General features: G+C 68.6%; 3 pseudogenes; all 3 read right to left on the minus strand.

Moving 5' to 3' along the window:
* Nucleotides 1-628: 628 nt before the first annotated feature.
* Nucleotides 629-748, minus strand: LOC148754510 (5S ribosomal RNA; annotated as a pseudogene).
* Nucleotides 749-3,069: 2,321 nt separating this feature from the next.
* LOC148754511 (5S ribosomal RNA) lies at nt 3,070-3,189 on the minus strand (annotated as a pseudogene).
* Nucleotides 3,190-5,239: 2,050 nt separating this feature from the next.
* On the minus strand, nt 5,240-5,359 carry LOC148754512 (5S ribosomal RNA; annotated as a pseudogene).
* Nucleotides 5,360-6,000: the final 641 nt, after the last annotated feature.

The raw sequence follows: 6,000 nt of genomic DNA on the forward strand, positions 1-6,000 counted from the left end.
GGTGGGGAGCGCGGTGATCCTGGCGGCGGCGGCGGGAGAAGCGGGGGCTGATCGCGAGCAGCGTTGGCGGCGTCGGCGGCAGCGGCGCGGGAGGGTTGCGAGGTCGGTGATGGAGGCGGCGGCAGCGTTGGGGGCTGTGTCGGCGGGCGCTGGGCGCGGGGAGGGTTGGCGCCGGCGGCGGCGGCGGTAGCGGGGAAGAGGGCGGTGCTGGCGGCGGAGGAGGGGAGAGCAGAGGCGGGAGATTGAAGCAGTACAGCGATGGCGGTGGCGAGGGCGGGGGCAGGGGTGAGGGCAGCGCTGGAGGGGGGTGTGGGGAGCGCGGTGATGGCGGCGGATTTGGCGGTGGCGGCGGGGGCGAGGGCAGCGCTGTTGGCGGTGGCGGCGATCGAAGGTCGGCGAAGGGATCGAGATGACAGCCTCCGGGACTGAAGAGGACTGAGAAGAGGGTGTGCGGGGGAGCCCTGGCCGACGGGCCTGGTGTGCGGCCGGGGCTGCCAGCTTGTAGTGCCTGGCGGCTAACCCTCTGCTGGTCAGGGGGACCTTCGGCTGGCTGGGCGGCTGCAGAGAGGCAAGGGGCGGCAGGGGTTCGCAGGGAGCCACGCCGGGGCGGCGATGCAAAAGGAGAGGCGAGCAAAAGCCTGCAGCTATTCCCAGGCGGTCTCCCATCCAAGTACTAACCAGGCCCCTCCCTGCTTAGCTCCCGAGATCAGACGAGATCTGGCGCGTGCAGGGTGGTGTGGCCTTAGGCGCTGGGACCCGGCTCCCGGCACTCCAAGAGCCTGCTCCCGACCTGCTTCTGAGCGCACGCCATGCTGCTGGGCCGCTCGGGTGGCGAGCACGTCTGCCCGAGCGCCTCCCGCCAGCTCCCCGCCTCCTCCGGACGCCGCTGGTGTGGGCGACGGGCTACTCCTGGCCCGCAGCGAGGCCCCTTCGCGCCCCCCAGTGGCTCTAACGGGCCTCCGTCACTTCCCTGACTGTGACATATGTCTGGGCGCCCTGGCATCCTGGGCCTCCCCAGGCCCCGAAGGGCTTTTACCCCGCCCCCCTACCCCAACCCCTCTCATCTCCCCCCAGCCCCACAACCGCACACCCCCCTTGCTGCTGTGCTGTCCCCACCTCTCAGGGCCACCGAGGGGGTCGCAGGGTCCTCTCAGTCCCCTCCACCCTAGGGACGTGCAACCCAGGCCCTGGCCCTGGCCGGCCCCACCCACTGGCCCAAAGCCAGGGAGAGCCACCCGCCACCAGGGGGCAGCACCTCCAGTCCGCCGCCACCCTTCCTCACACAGCCTTCTTTCTGGGTTCTCGCCCCTCGTCAGCGACCGGCGTCCCGCCCGATCACTGTTCACTTCACTGGCTACACGTCACCTCTCCTGACCCAGGGAGGTGAGAGAGAGGATGAGAGAAGGCCAGAGACAGAGCAAGAGAGAGGCGGAGAGAGACCGACGGGGACTGTGGGGACAGACTCGCAGAGAGCACTTTCCAGGCTCTGGGCCTCGCGTGGAGGGGTGCTGCGTGGGGGCTGCATGGATATCAGCCGTGACCGCTTGGCCATCAGCTGTTGCCAGTTGGCCATTGGCCACCGGCAGAGCTGCGGTGGCCAAGCTAGGAAGCGCGGATTGTGGACTGCAAATTGCAGAGGGGCGCGGACTGCAGTTGGCCGGCTTGGTGGGTCGGTAAGTTGGCGGGTCTGTTGGTTGGCAGAGAATCGGCCGGCAGGCTGGGGATCGGGCGGCTCCGGCTTGCCGAGTCTCCAAGCCAGCCGCCCGTGAGACATGGTGCTATGAGCCCCCTATCCGTGGTCTGTTGGTGTTCCCTCTTGGCCTCGCCAAATCCTGCATTCTTGTGCGGGCAGAGGGGCTAGAGTCCCCGCAGGACAGGGACAGACAGACAGAACGGGAGGAGGAGTAAGAGGGAGCGAGATGGAAATATACACGTATATGTACATGTATGTATCTAGACATACAGAGAGACATGGACAGAGACAGAGAAAGAGGGGGCTGGCACGCGGGGAGAGAGCTCCTGAGCCAGAGCCAGGGCCCAACAGGCACCTCTCAGAGCCTGACAGATATGGGGTGGGGGAGGGTGGGAGGGACGCACAGGCGGGCACACGGAGTGTTACAGACGCACTGAGGCTGTGTTGAAGTGGCGGCTCCTCCACCGGAGTGTGGTCGTGCCCGGGGCTGGGCTCCTCTAAGGAGGCATTGCCCTGGCGTTGGCAGTCACCATTGAAGCCTCCGGGGCGGCCCGCCAGGGTCTCCGGAGGGCCTGTGGTCTCTGAGCCCCGCCCAGGCACCCGCCCGCGGGAGGAGGGTGGCAGCCCCCAGGCACCCTGGTTGTGAGGGTTGTGTGCCTGCGTGCCTGCTCTGCCCTTGTGGTGGTCTCCCCTGGAGTCGATGTCGCGTGGTGTGTTGGGGTGCTGCTCCCGCCGTCCCCTGGTTTGTCCCGGCTCTTTGTGCCCTGTGTTTCAGGGACACCGTGGCCGGCGGGAAGGGAGGGCTCCTGGCTCTTGTGGGAGACGGGAGGGGCGCGCGGGGGTGTGGGGCGAGGTGCCTGCCAGCGGAGACAGAAGACTCCGGTGGGGCGGGGCGTGTGGGCGTCCCGTTTGCCCGAGGTCACGCCGATCGTGTGTGTCGGGACCCGAGGGCAGGCGCAGGGATGGGCGTGCCCTGGGCTCGGGGAGAGGTGCAAAGCACCGGCACGTCCTGGGATGGAGAGAGCCTGGTGGAGGCCTGCGCCGGCAGGCAGCCCTGGGCTTGGGCGTTGGGGGTTGCGGCGGCGGCAGGGTCGGGGAGCGAGAGGGAGCCCTGCGATGGCGGTGGCGGCGACCGAGAGGCGGCTGACTGCTGCAGGCTGAGGGCCTGCCTTGGCGAAGAGCACTAAGAAGAGGGAGTGGGGGGGAGCCCTGGCCGACAGGCCTGGTGTGCGGCCGGGGATGCGAGCTTGTAGTGCTGGGCGACTGACCCTCCTCTGGCCAGGGGGACCTTCGGCTGCCTGGGCGGCTGCAGAGGGGCAAGGTGCGGTAGGGGTTCGGAGGGAGCCACGCCGGGGCGGCGGCGCAAAAGGAGAGGCGAGCAAAAGCCTGCAGCTATTCCCAGGCGGTCTCCCATCCAAGTACTAACCAGGCCCCGCCCTGCTTAGCTCCCGAGATCAGAGGAGATCGGGCGCGTTCAGGGTGGTATGGCCCTAGACGCTGGGACCCGGCTCCCCGCGCCCCAAGAGCCTGCTCCCGGCCTGCCTCTGACCGCGCGCGCCGTGCTGCTGGGCCGCTAGGGTGGCGAGCACGTCTGCCTGAGCGGCTCCCGCCCGCTCCCCGCCTCCTCCGGACGCCGCTGGTGTGGGCGACGGGCTACTCCTGGCCCGCAGCGAGGCACCTTCGCGCCCCCCAGTGGCTCCACGGGCCTCTGTCACTTCCCTGACTGTGACATATGTCTGGGCGCCCTGGCATCCTGGGCCTCCCCAGGCCCCGAAGGGCTTTTACCCCGTCCCCCTACCCCAACCCCTCAAATCTCCCCCCAGCCACACAACCGCACACCCCCCTTGCTGCTGTGCTGTCCCCACCTCTCAGGGCCACCGAGGGGGTCGCAGGGTCCTCTCAGTCCCCTCCGGCCCTAGGGACGTGCAACCCAGGCCCTGGCCCTGACCGGACCCATCCACAGGCCCAAAGCCAGGGAGAGCCACCCGCGCCACCAGGGTGCAGCATCTCCAGTCTGCAGCCACCCTTCGTCACAAGCCTTCAGTCTGGGCCCTGGAACCCTCGTCAGCGACCGGAGCCCCGCCCGATGTCCGGTCCCTTCACTGGCTACACGTCACCTCTCCTGACCCAGGGAGGTGAGAGAGAGGATGAGAGAAGGCCAGAGACGGAGCAAGAGAGAGGCGGAGAGAGACAGACGGGGACTGTGGGGACAGACTCGCAGAGAGCACTCTCCAGGCTCTGGGCCTCGCGTGGAGGGGTGCTGCTTGGGGGCTGCATGGTCATCAGCTGTGACCGCTTGGCCATCAGCTGTTGCCAATTGGCCACTGGCCACCGGAGGAGCTGCGGTGGCCAAGCTAGGAAGCGCGGATGGTGGACTGCAAATTGCAGAGGGGCGCGGATTGCAGTGGGCCCGCTTGGCGGGTCGACGGGCGGTGTGTCGGTGGGTTGGCAGAGAAGCGGCCGACAGGTTGGGGATCGGGCGGCTCCGGCTTGCCGTGTCTCCGAGCCAGCCGCCCGTGAGACATAGTGCTATGAGCCCCCTATCCGTGGCTCTGTTGGTGTTCCCTCTTGGCCTCGCCATATCCTGCGTTCTTGTGCGGGCAGAGGGACTAGAGTCCCCGCAGGACAGGGACCGACAGAGAGAACGGGAGGAGGAGAAAGAGGGAGCGAGATCGAAATATACACCTATATGTACCTGTATGTACCTAGACATACAGAGAGACATGGACAGAGACAGAGAAAGAGGGGGCTGGCACGCGGGGAGAGAGCTCCTGAGCCAGAGCCAGAGCCCAACAGGCACGTCACAGAGCCAGAGAGACATGGGGTGGGGGAGGGGGGAGGGACGCACAAGCGGGCACACGGACTGGGACAGACGCACTGACGCTGCTTTGAAGTGGCAGCTTCTCAACCGAAGTGTGGTCATGCCCGTGGCTGGGCTCCACTAAGGAGGCAGTGCCCGGGCATTGAAAGTCACCCTTGAAGCCCCCGGGCCGGGCGGGAGGGCCAGTGGGCTCCGAGCCCCGCCCAGGAACCCCCCGCCCCGCGGGAGGAGAGTGGCAGCCCACAGGCACCCTGGTTGAGAGTGTTGTGTGCCTGCGTGCCTGCACTTCCCCTTGTGGTGGTCTCTCCTGGAGTCCGAGGGCGTGCGGTGTGTTGGGGTGCTGCTCCCTCAGTCCCCTGCTTTGTCCCGGCTCTTTGTACCCTGTGTGTTGGGGCCACTGCGGGAAGGGAGGGTTCCTGGCTCTTGTGGGCGATGGGAGGGGGCGCGCGGGGGTGTGGGGAGAGGTGCCTGCCGGCGGAGACACAGGCTCGGCTAACTGCTGCTGGCTGACTGCCTGCCTCGGCGAAGAGGACTAAGAAGAGGGTGTGGGGGTGAGCCCTGGCCGACGGGCCTGGTGTGCGGCCGGGGCTGCCAGCTTGTAGCGCCGGGTGGCTGACCGGCCTCTGGCCAGGGGGACCTTCGGCTGGATGGGCGGCTGCAGAGGGGCAAGGGGCGGCAGGGGTTCGGAGGGAGCCACGCAGGGGCGGCGGCGCAAAAGGAGAGGCGAGCAAAAGCCTACAGGTATTCCCAGGCGGTCTCCCATCCAAGCACTAACCAGGCCCCTCCCTGCTTAGCTCCCGAGATCAGAGGAGATCGGGCGCGTTCAGGGTGGTACGGCCATAGACGATGGGACTCGGCTCCCCGCGCCCCAAGAGCCTGCTCCCGGCCTGCCTCGTGAGCGCGCGCCATGCAGATGCGCGGCTCCGGTGGTGAGCATCGACCTGCTGGCCGGCTCTGCCAGCACCGCGTCCCCCTCCCAGTCCGGCTCCCCGCCTCTTCCGAATGCCCCAGGCGTGGGCGGCGGGCTACTCCTGGCCGGCAGCGAGGCCCCTTCGCGCCACCCGAGGCTCCATGGGACACTGCCACTTCCCTGATGGTGCCAGAATTCGTGGAACTCTGGCATCCTGGGACTCCCCGGACCCAGACCGCCATACACCCCGCCCCCCTACCGCCACCAGGTTTACCAACAACCGCACCCCCAAGGCTGGGGGAGGCCTGCACCAGCAGGCAACCCTGGGCTTGGGAGTTGTGGGAGGACCCCGCGGCGGCGGCTTGGGCGGCTGCGGAGGGGGGGGCGGCGGCGGCGGCGGCGGCGGCGGCGGCGGCGGCGGCGGCGGGGGCGGAGGAGGCCGGGAGAGCAGAGGCGGGAGATTGAGGGAGTATGGCGATGGTGGCGGCGGCGGCGGCGGGGGCTGGGGCGGAGGCGGGGGAGATGGCGGTGCTGGAGGCGGGGAGAGCAGAGGAGGGAGATTGAGGGAGTGCGGCA

Source organism: Rhinolophus sinicus, unplaced genomic scaffold (genome assembly GCF_057876585.1).
Source record: "Rhinolophus sinicus isolate RSI-liver-muscle unplaced genomic scaffold, RSI-T2T HiC_scaffold_19, whole genome shotgun sequence".
In the NCBI taxonomy this organism is placed as follows: domain Eukaryota; kingdom Metazoa; phylum Chordata; class Mammalia; order Chiroptera; family Rhinolophidae; genus Rhinolophus; species Rhinolophus sinicus.